We start from the raw sequence: 9,477 nt of genomic DNA, 5'->3' as shown, positions 1-9,477 counted from the left end.
TGCTCCACCAGAGGGCGTAGTTGTTGTTAGAATCCTGCAGCCTCCTCTGTGGATCAGCCGGTGGTCCTGCTGATCCGTTTTATAGAGATGTATAAAATGTAGTTATAAAGCTGATTTAAGGATGACATTTGAATCTGGGAGAAGGAATCAAATCTGGAACAGCTCCTCAGGGCCGGCATTCTGCCACTTTTAGATCCATCCTTGTTCCAACACCCCTGAATCAAATAGCTGAGTTGCCTCCTCAGGATGCAGTCAGTTCCTCCAAAGTCATCTTAAGCCCGGCATACACTGTGCGATTTTCAGGGGGGGGGGTTCAGGTCGTATGAGAATCTCTCGATCGGGCCGACTTTCAGCCTGATCGTGAGTTGTGTACAGGAGGGAACGAGGGGGGAAATCTCACGACCACCTCCCGACCATCGTGGGGAAATCGCTCAGTGTGCAAACAAGGATTCTTCTTCTTCTTCCTGTCAGAGGAAAACCCAGAAGCATGCTCAGCCATGTCTTTGTCCAAATAAGTCGTCGCCTTTTCTTTTTAGGGCTTTCAGCACAAAATTGCCCAAAAATCCAAGGCAGCGCGTTTCACTCTGAGCTTCATGTTCCTCTTCTTTTTGTTTGGCTTCCGGATAAAAGAGTCAGATCAGCTCCATCTCACTGCGGAGCTGAGTCTGACGTGGTTTTAGGTCGTATAGTCTGAACAGGTAGATCGCATCAGAGCGTCGTGCTGCATATGCATCATGAGCTGTGAATTCGCACTGTACGACTAGATTAATAACATTTTCATAAAACATGAAAATGTTATTAATCTAATTGATTTCCAGCTAATCATCCTGCAGCTCAGAGGGAACAAAGTCTGTAAAATAATGCCTGATTTTGGTCACATTGCATTTAAAAGGCTGAGATCATCTGTGTTTCTGCCTCCAGATCCTTGCTGGCCAGCAGGGGGCAGCACTATACTTCCAGATCAAAGTAAAACCCTGCAGTCAAAATGAAATCAAGAGATATCAGAATTTAGATTTCTGACCGAATCGTTGCACTGCTGCATGCGAGTTCTGGTCCACTTTGCAAACCGGACCTAACTGAGGAATTGTTCTGGATTCGGCCCAACCCAAACGTTCCACCTGTGGGAACCTTCATCTCCATGGCCGGGTTCTAGATGCGTCTGCTTCCTCAGCCCCTGTGTGGGAGCAGAAAGAGCTGCAGGACGGTGAGCCCAGTGGACCAGAACCTTTCCTGCGGGCCGGATCAGCGCCGCCATAGAAGCCGACCTCATGACGACGTGTTTGTGTTTCAGGAGCGGGGCTCAGCGGGCGCCAGATGCACCGCACTCAGGGCGTGTTCAACCACACAGAGGACTACGTGCTGCTGCCTGACGAACGGACCATCAGCCTGTGCTGCTGGGACTCCAGGACGGCGGAGAGGAAGAACCTGCTCTCTCTGGGCCACAACAACATCGTCCGCTGCATCGTCCACTCGCCCACCAACCCCGGCTTCATGACCTGCAGCGACGACTTCAGGGCCCGCTTCTGGTACCGCCGGGCCACCACCGACTGATTCGCTGTTAGTCCAGGGTTACCATGACTACCGCTCCTCCTCCTGCTTTAGTAATCTTCTTTTGTCTCAATTTTGATTTTGAATTTTAATAAAAAAAAACTAAAACAAGATTCATCTGGTTGTGGTTTTGTTTGCCGGCTTCTATTTAGAGCACAGCTGGTCGGGGGGGCAGCTGGTTCCCCCCCCAACACTTCTTCTACACAGCAGAAACAATCTGAAATTAGTTGGAAAGGAAACCTAGAAGAGGTGACGTGGTTCTGCTCCACTTTGAGCTTCTGTGGGAGGTTCTGACCAATGGGGCTGCAGGGAGGCGGTTCTGACCAATGGGGCTGCAGGGAGGCGGTTCTGACCAATGGGGCTGCAGGGAGGCGGTTCTGACCCGAGGCCCCGCCCAGCTGGGGCTCCGTGGAGCTCAGACCAGACGAGACGCGGCGCAGGAAGCAGCTCAGCTCCTCGCTCTGCTGCCTGAGATGGTTCAGTGAGACCCTCTGAACAGAACCTCTGGGAACAGAACCGACATGGTGAGTACTTACTGTGGTCCAGCCTGGTTTGTGTTGCTTGTAGAAGGAACCGGTTCTGTAGCAGATGGGTCCAGTGGTACCTTCCTCAGAAACACAGCAGCCTGAAAAGGATGGCTGTTGGACCAGAATCCAGGTTCTGTTCAGCTTCCTTCCAGGACTGATGGAAGGTCCAGAGGAAGCAGATCCAGGGTTCTGGTCGGGTCAGTGAGTTTACCAGTTGATGACCTTCATTAATCATCATCCTCATCCTCCGCTCCCTATAAATAGACTGATGAGTAACCAGACAGAACCAGTCAGACTTCCTTTCTGCTTAGTTGGAACCGGACCGGGTCATTTAGGGAAGTTCTGCTCGTCGTCTGACGGAACCTCAGGAAAACCGATCAGTTTGGTTCTTTTTCTCACCCAGAAATACGACTCAGTCCACCGGATCATCCTGATTGGACTGAACAGAAGTTCTGCTGGACGGGTTCTGTTCCTCCCCGTTCTGCTGCTGCAGCCGTCATCCAGATCTGGAACAGAATCAGAACCAGCAGGCAGTAGAACCTTTATGGAGCCGGTGGACCCGGTCCCGCTGTAGATGATGGTTCTGCATGGATCCGTCCTCCATCATGGATCCTTCCAGACCAGAGAGGTTCTGGTCCAGTAGCATCATTCCAGAACCCGTTTCACTCCTACGATCCTTTAGGTTCTAGTTGAATTATTTCTGGAGTAAAGCTTCCTGAAGCGGGAGAACCGGGTCGGTTCCCCCGACTCGGACCTTTCCTTCATTTTCTCTTTAATTTTCACTTTTTGGAAATAAAAAGGTGCTGATCCAAACCCGGCCGGGTTCTAGTCCTCCTTTACCTTCAGCTGCTTTGCTGAACGTCCCCGGATTCAAACCTTTCTCTCCATCATGTTTCCTGTTGCCATGGTAACGCATCGAGAGGCTGGAGCAGGTGGTCCAGGTACTGACCCGGTCCGGTCCTGCCTGGAGCAGGTAGAAAGGATGCAGCGCCTCTGCTGGCCGGATGGAGAAAGGCCGAGGAGGAGCGTGAGGAAGTGAGGTTATAAATAACGGCGGGTGTGAAGCAGTGAGATAAGTTCCTGCTGAGGAACCGCAGACCCATGCAGACGCTCCACTGGGGACTTTATTTCTGCTCTACAGTTTGATCGTTTCCATGGTTATTATCACAACAATCCTTTATTTAATTTTAGATTTAGTTTTTTCACACTTTGGTTCTTTTTTAGGGACAGGGATGATTGCATTTCTTAAGTCAAACAAAGGTCATAGATGGTTTTTAAAATACAGCTTTAACCTGACGGGTGTGAATATAAACGCATCATTTCATAAAGCTTCACTTTTCCTTTATTTCAGTTCCAATAATGAGCTTCCAGTCGCTCTGCAGGATTCCTGCTTCAGAGGCGCCGAATAAACTGCAAATACTTCCTTATTGAAGTAGAAATGTTGGCAATCGATACTTTCCTGGAGGAATTATACTTTTTTCCTTCTACTCCTTACATTTTACAAAAGAGTCCATTTAAGCTCATTTTCATTATGGCCCTGTTGGTATTTCTTTGAGGTTGGACTCGGTGCTGCCCCAACTTGTTGCTCACCACGTACCAAAATAAATAGCTATTCAAGATTATGTAAAGTTAAACGTGACACTGTTACCATTAGTTATAAAACTAAGGAAATGAAATCTAAGGAAGTTTTCGTCCAGAATTGTAGAAAAATGTTCCTTTAATACGGTAGAGCAGTAAAGCTTCTGGCCTTAACATTTTTTCTTGCATTACTTTTACTTTTATACTTGAAGTAGTTTTCAAAAATGGTTCTTTTATACTTTTACTGGAGTAAAAAGCTGAAGTTGATCCTCTAACTTCTACTAAAGTGTTTTTAAACTGTAGGAATAAACATGAATAATCCTGACATCTCTGGTCTGGTTAAACTGGGTCAGTTAGAAGCTAAGCTAACCACCGCTGTTCTGTCAGGCCAGCATACCCGTTAGGCCAGCATGCCCATACCATCAGCTCATGTTCAACCAGATATTCATCCAGGTGGCCATGGATAATGTAATCATAGAACTAAAATTACTTATTTCTTTCCTTAACTCTCTAAAGAATGTAAATATACATCTTTAGAAGATGTTTGAAGACTTTCTGATACAATCTTTATGCTTTTTTCCATTTTCTCCATTAAACAGCTTGTCTGACGTCATCGTGCTCAGAGCAGTACATTTAATGAAACCATGTTTATCTGCATTCTAGTTGTTTCTTTAGATTACGCACTGAGAGATGGGAAGTAACTAAGTACAAATACTTCGTTACTGTACTCAAGTAGATTTTTCTGATATTTTTACTTTACTTTACTACTTATTTTTATGGCGACTTTTTACTTCTACTCCTTACATTTTACACAAATATCTGTACTTTCTACTCCTTACATTTTAAAAAATTGTCTCGTTACTTTAGTTTTGAATCATTTCAATGGAGTTACCGTTATTATTTTTCACGTCATCAATACCAAATTCAATCTAATTGGATGGGAATCTACGTTGCATTTGACGCACCACTACAAGATGAATCGACAGATTCGGCGGTATTCATTGGCGGCAAATCATTGCAGCTTGGTGGCGGTGGCGTTAGCATAGTAGCATGGACGACGAGATGATTGAAAATGAACACAACGGAGATCTAGTCCTATTGGCAGACATCCATTTAAAATGTAGGCAACGGCATGAAAAAAGTGGTTTCTACTTTTACTTTTATACTTTAAGTAAATTTACAAGCCTGTACTTTGTTACTTTTACTTGAGTAAAGAAGTTTAATCAGTACTTCCACTTTTACCAGAGTATTTTTAACACAAGTATCTGTACTTTTACTCAAGTACAGAAAGTGAGTACTTTTGCCGTCTCTGTATGCACTATATACCAAAATGTTAGCAGGAAATGAAAACATAAGACTAGATTTATTTTTAAATCCAAAGCTAATAAAGTTAGCTCCAGGAAGTAGCATTTCTGTGCAGATCAGGATCAGTGATAAAACAGAGGATATAAATGCTTTTATTTTCTCAGGAAATACATCATAATTAACCTTTAACACATCGTAGTTTAGTACGCTTCCTATTTTTAAGGAGGGAAAAACGTAACTTGGGTATTTTTGCAAAGTAAAATGGAGGGCGACCGGGATGGCGAGCTGATGGTATGGATAATGATTCCGGTACGGGTTGGGTAGTGACAGGTGGCCCCGAACCTGCAGCCTCTGTGATGCTCAGAGGTCAAAGGTCATGTGGCTGCTGATGCTGCATGAAGCTGCTTTCCTTCTCATCAGGTTGGATGGCCGGTTCTAGACCGGGGCCAACAGGGGCCCCAGGTAGAACTAGTCCTGGCTCCTGTTATGGATCTATCTACTCATCTGTCGATGAGATGCAGGAACAGACATGGCGACCGATGGCCACCCTCCACTCATTTCATTTATTTTTTTATTTATTTTTTAACTATACTTTTAAAATTAAGGTCCCAGCATCAATTATATTGAGAAAGGAAAAGTTTTATCTGTTAAATGTAATTTAAAACAAAAAAAAGTTAAATTTGTTAGAAATAAATGTATCAGTTAGTTTGTTAAACTGGTAATCATCATTTAAAATATGTCATAAATATTAAAAAAGTCATTAATTATGACGTAAAGGGAGCTAATTAACAAAAAAAATAGCTTTATTTTATTTAGCAACTAATTATTTCAGGTTTATTTCTTATTTTTAGGGAAAATTGACACTTTTAAGTTAGGAATAAAAATTTTCTATTGGAATAATTTCCCTTCATCCAACGAGCTGCTCTTTGGTTCCCGGCTGTCTATTTCCCTCTTCTTGTGTTTCATGCTAAACTAGCCCCACCCTGGGCCCCCTAGAAAACACATCCTAGAACTGCCCCTGTGTAGATGCATGGTGGAGCCTGCTAGCTGAGGTCAGAGGTCAAAGCAGGTTTTAAACCTGAATGGAGAGGCTGCGGCTGTTTGCGTGGAGGAGAAGCCTCAAATCAAGCTCCTTTTCCATCCAGGAGATCGTTTACCTCTGGGTTCCTCCATCGTATCGGAATGTTGGGTTTTCCCACCGATTCATGGGAAAATCTACCAGTGGATGAGGCTGACCCCCCCTGGTAGAGGGCAAAGGTCAGGGAGGAGAAGGTGGTGTTCCCACTCTGAGGGCTGCTTCCAGTGTTCCCAGCCTGTTGGCTCCAGATAGTTTCCCTGGAAGGATGTCAGGCCGGATTTAAAGGGACAGTTCACTGAAGCTCTCTGAAGGCTAAGAAAAGGAGGAGTAATGGCGCTGCTTTCTGGCCCTTTAATGGCGGCCATGTTGGCGTTGGGAAGCGTTGGGTTGAGGTGAGACACCCACAGTCACCTCCTGTGCCTTAATTAGTGTTTCCTGTGACAGAACATCATTAGAATGGAAAAAAATTCACATTTACAACCCCTTCGTTTCAGCAGATGGCGGCTCTGAGTGAGAAAACTTTCCACTGGTGGGTAGGAACCGGGTTCATGGCGTCCTTCAATAAAAAAAGATTTTTAATGGTTCTACCGATGCTCCTTAGAGGTTTCAGGTTCTGTTTCACACAGGAAGACTATTGGGGGCGCACCGCCTCCAACACCACCGAATAAAGGCTTCCTGAGTGAGCTACAGCTCATCCATCACACCGAGATCTTCTGTCATGTTCTCTGCTGAAGAACTGGCCACCTTACAGGTTCCAGGGGATGGGTAGAGAGGAACGATTGCTCCACGGCTTCCTAACATCTCATCTGTAGGGAAACAGGCGTTTCCTCCAACAGACCTTCTAGAAGACGCTTTGATGGTTTAGCTCTTAATCAGTTCATCCTGAATGTTCTCAGGTTTAAATCTTTATTTCACAAACACAAAAAAGAAGAATAGACACAGCGGTGTAAACCAGGGATCTAGACACGGTAGATTCCCCATCACGGCGGCCACAGGAAGCGACTCCATGTTCCACCTCAGCATGGAAATGAGGTGTTCCCAGTTTAGCCACTGGGCACTGGGGGGGGGGGGGTATAAATCTCCAGCAGCCCAGCCTGTTCTGGAAGCATCACTCTGTATTTTTTAGACTCAACGTTTAGATCCCAGCTTCTATCCGTCCTGTTTGCTGTTTGTTCTGCCTGAAATTCCAAATGTGAATTAAAGCAAGTTCAGCTCCCAAACTATAAATTGGAAATACAATTGTTTGTGTTTGTAGGACAGAAAGGAATATTTTTCAGGTAGAACCACTATTTTAAATGTCTGATTTATAGGTGATTAAAAAAAAGAAAAAAATGAAAAATATTTCAAATGCCAATTTTTTCCCAAAATAAATAAAAAAACACCATGAAAGCCCATTAGAGACTCTGGATGAACCTCAGACTTTATAGATCCACATCTTGACTATAATTCAGGCTAATTTGGACTGAATTAGTTGAAGCATGTTTGTTCCACAAAGGTTTTAGTGGGCAGTGATCTAGGAGGAAAGGGGATTTTAGCACAGTGCAGAAATGCATTTTTCTCGTCATAAAAGAGAATCTGATCCGACAAATATGCTGATTTCCATTATTGGAGACCTTCAGCATAAGGCAAAGCCTTTGCTCTTTAGATTTAGCCGTTTTTTTATTGAAATTTACCAAGAAAATCACCAAACTGAACAGAAAATAAGAATAATAGAGCAGCTTATGTAACGCATGCCGGTTACATCACCTTAATTGGTCGTACAATGACCTCTGACCCCTCCTTGGAAAGGTCAGCCTCTAGTTTGCAATGATGGCGGCCATTAGGGGGCGGGGCTAAAAATGAATACCTGCTGTTGCATTACTCCCACTGAGTCACACGTCAGGTGGAATTTTAAATCTAATTCTATTTGTAAACAAATTATTTTCAAACATGTTTTAGAAATTTTAAAGCCCCATTTGAAAGGCATGTGGATGAAACACCATGTGACTGTTTGTTGCATTTCTATAAATAGATAAACATGAGCAGGTGTCAGCTGGGCCCACCGGGCTTAAGGGGTTAAAGCTTGTTGCTAAAACAGCAGAAGAGCTTCATCCCATTTTCCATCCAGGAGTTCAGAGACTCCTGGGTAGCAGAAACTTCCAGAATCAGTTTTATCAAGAGAGGAAATGAGATGAACTCATCTCTCCATCCTCTGTGATCCAGTAGGAAACCGTTGGTTTTGGTTTCGTTATCATACATGATCTGGACCCTGAGCCGCCTGGCTCATCGACGCCTGCCTAGAAGCAAGCTCTGGTGTTAGTTTGTGAGGAAGGCTGATGGGGGGGGCAGGCAGCTGGGGGTCAGCTGTCGGGGGGGGGCTGATCCAAGCAGGCAGGCGTGTGCAGGAATCCCAGAGAGTCACAGCTGAGGCTGACATTGTTGCTGCGCAGCATGCAGACACACGATCAGGGCTGGGGGGGGGGGATTGCTGTGCAAACACCGTGAGGGGACAAGTCGCAGCAGACACCAACGCCAGAGGATGGGAAGCTGATCCTTTATCAGCTGCACGCCTGCTGCCTGACCCAGAGGATTATGGGTGGGGGTGCTGACGGGGGGCTGCTGTGCTGGGTGCGCTCCAGAGGCCTGCATCCCGACAGGTGTCCGGTGTGTTGATGTCTGATGGTGAAAGGCCTCTTTGTGTCAGAGGAGCTGCTGACGGAGGCTATTCTGGGCCTGAAGGACGCTCCTCTGAATGGACGGGCAGCTTGTCTTTACATGCAGCTGAAGGGTCCAGCAGACCCCTGGAGGCTGGCGGACGTGGCTCAGCCAGGGCCTCCTCCATGTTCCTCCTCTCCAGACCTCCTCAGCTGCTCCTCCTTCAGCATCAATAACAGATAAACATGTTGGTCTGGAGGAGCCGACATCCAACGGCCCCAGAGCGTCAGACCATATGGTGAGGAAGAGGAGTCTTTTAGCTCCTTAAAGGAGGGGAGGATGAAAAAGAAAATCACTCTATACTCATAAGACAAATGGATAGAGCGGAAAAAGTCATAGTTTATTTCAGCAATAAAAACTTCACTGCTGTTCATCAAACAGGAAAGTTGGACAAAAACATTTCTTTCATATTTTTAAAAGTTGCTCATTTCACTGAAGATCATGAAGCTTCTGTTATTTAGAAAAACCTTTACCTAAAATTTGATTATCTAATCAACAAGTCCACAGAATCTCAGGAAGTGATCTAAAGTTGATTTTCTACAATCTTTGTGAAACCCTAAAAACTCATTTAATTAATTTATTCATGATGAGAAATTGCCAAACATTGGAAGTAGCAATAGAATATAGCGAAGCAGAATGGTGAAAAAGGGTTCCCTATGTCCTCCAGCAGTCTAAGCCTATAGCAGCAGAACTATAGAGATAGATCAGGATAACCTGAGCCACTCTAACTAGAAGCTTTATCAAAAA

This window comes from Cyprinodon variegatus, unplaced genomic scaffold (assembly GCF_000732505.1).
Source record: "Cyprinodon variegatus isolate N-32 unplaced genomic scaffold, C_variegatus-1.0 Scaffold1494, whole genome shotgun sequence".
In the NCBI taxonomy this organism is placed as follows: domain Eukaryota; kingdom Metazoa; phylum Chordata; class Actinopteri; order Cyprinodontiformes; family Cyprinodontidae; genus Cyprinodon; species Cyprinodon variegatus.
This window is presented reverse-complemented; position numbering follows the sequence as displayed.